This window comes from Dipodomys ordii, unplaced genomic scaffold, assembly GCF_000151885.1.
Source record: "Dipodomys ordii isolate 6190 unplaced genomic scaffold, Dord_2.0 Scaffold19, whole genome shotgun sequence".
Classification (NCBI taxonomy): Eukaryota; Metazoa; Chordata; class Mammalia; order Rodentia; family Heteromyidae; genus Dipodomys; species Dipodomys ordii.
In genome coordinates this window covers 11,272,168-11,274,548 of record NW_012267235.1, presented here as the reverse complement: position 1 = coordinate 11,274,548, position 2,381 = coordinate 11,272,168, and positions in this window count along the sequence as shown.

Sequence of the window (2,381 nt, the reverse complement as noted above, 5' to 3'; positions counted from 1 at the left end):
CCTCAGGCTCCCCCCCCCACTTTCATCTTGGCCTCTCCCTCCGCACCGCACCCTGGCTTTCCCCCTCTCCCTGGTCTTTCCCTGCACTCTGGCCTCCCCCTGCACCCTGGCCTCCCCCTGCACCCTGGTTCCAACACCTGGGAACCTGCTTCTAAGCATCTAGAATGGGCTGGGGGTCGGAAATGCCAAGGGGTCCATGCGTGTGGGGCCAGGTCAATACTGATACACCTGCTGCTGGGGTGGAATGGAGGCTATGTGGCCTCCAACCCTGAGTCCCAGGATGTAAGGACAGGGGCTCTTCCCTGTCCCCACCAGGGAAAAGCTGCCCCTCCTTCAACACAGGTTGAAGTTCAGCAGACCCGAGGGCAGAGGCAGGTAAAGCTGGAGCAGGCCTCACTGAAGTCAGGCCAGCTAAGGACCCCAGGGAGGAGGACACTGCTTCACGTGGTGGCTGTAGACTTGTTCAAACCTAGCTCTGCCCCCAAGTAGGGGTCAGCCAGTCTCACCACAGGAGAACGTTCAGCCCTTCATCACAGGAGCCAGTGGGATTCCATCCAAAAGAGGACCGTAACACTTGTAGTACTCAGGTATGGATGCTAGGTTACACGTGGATAAGCCTCAGAGGTATGACCTTGACAGTTTCCATTCTCTAATAGGTAGGCAGTATATGGCTTGATCTGGACAATATACTAGATTATCCCAGGCCTGGCCCATCTCCTGACTGGTCTCCATTTTAGGTCCTCTGAGCAGACCCAGCATCTGTACACACCCTAACCCAGCTTCTCAGAGAAAAAGGAGGGAGCCAATGAGGTGTCTAGTTATCTATCCAGTGGGGTGGGCTAAAGTAAGCCTTAAGGATGAAGGAGGCATTTTAAGGAAGATCTACTGGCCCTTGGAGTGCTCATTCCATACACCCTGCAAGGAGGGAAGAAGGCTGGGGTCCTTTCCATGTCTGAGACAAACAGAAGCTGGCTTTTTCTTTCCCCTACCCAGCCTTCCCAGGGCCTCAGAGTATGAGATCCTCCTCCACCGCAATGCCCCATCCCCCAGCCAGCAGAAGCCCTGGGACTGGCTCTGTCACTAAAGGTGTCATTTCCCAGCTGTCTGGGGGAGGTGAGTGAGCAACTGGGTGCAGGGACTCACAGCCCAATATAAGACAAGATGCTCTTGGCTCCCTCCTGCTCCCTGGACTTTGTGCAGTGACACAGAATGGCTGTGATTGTTCAACCTATATCACAAGAAAAGAGCTACTTGGGGGGGGGGTTATGAGGGAGGGGAAGAGGGAGAAAAATGAGGGAGGGGATAACAAGTTAGACAAGAAGTACACTGCCTTAAGTAACTGTAACCCCTCTGTTCATCACTTGACAATAAAAATAAAATAAAAAGAGCCACTTTCATGGATGGGGAGGTATGTACCTCAGACCACGTTGTGAGCAGCTGGCCTGTGATTTTTGGCCCTGAGACTACTTCACTTTCTACTCAGAGAACAAGACTAAATTCCATACTTTTAAGTTCAAAAGCCTAAGGGTCTGGATATAAAACTGGAAGGGTTAGAAGGAGGTAGGTACAAACAAGCAGGGTTTGCTCCAGATAAAGTTGGGGAACCTAGGCCAGGGAGTGTGGCTTGGAAAACTGCTAAATTGCTTTTGCCAGTGGATCCTGGGCCCAGCAGGGTGGAAATGGGAGCACATGTAAGCCATGGAGGTGCAGGTCCCAGTAAGAGTCATCTGAGAGACAGTGCTCCTTGAGCAGCCCCTCCCACTGGATCCCACCTAGGCTGTGGTGCTGAGAAACTCTAAATTTAGATCAATCTTTGAAGCTGGAGGAAGGGAGAGGGGGAGGAGGAGGACCAAATTTACCTGGAAATGAGTAAGAGAATATTTTCAGCAAGCAGGTAGAGACTCAGAATCAAAGGAGTTGAATTAGAGAAAAGTAACGTATTTGTATAACTGAGATACATTTACCAAAAAAAAAATCTTATCAGAGTACAAGTGGTTCATACCTATAATCCTAGCTACTCTGAAGACTGAGATGAGGATAGAGGTTCAAAGCCATTTGTAAAACTTTGTGTGTGTGTGTGTGTTGGGGCTGGGAAAGTGGCTCAGTGGTAGAGGCTGTAGGTTTGATTCCTTAGCACCACATAAGCAGTTAAAGCTGGAAGTGGCACTGTGGCTTAAGTGGTAGAGCACTAACCTTGAGCTGAAGAGCTGAGGGACAGCGCCCCAGGCCAGAGTTTAACTTGGCATGTTTGTATGTGTGCAGGTCTTGGAGCTTGAACTCTAGGCTTGGGCACTCACTGTCCCTGAACTTTTTTGGTCAAGGCTAGAGTTCTAGCTCTGCTGTGTGTGTGTGTGTGTGTGTGTGTGTGTGTGTGTGTGTGT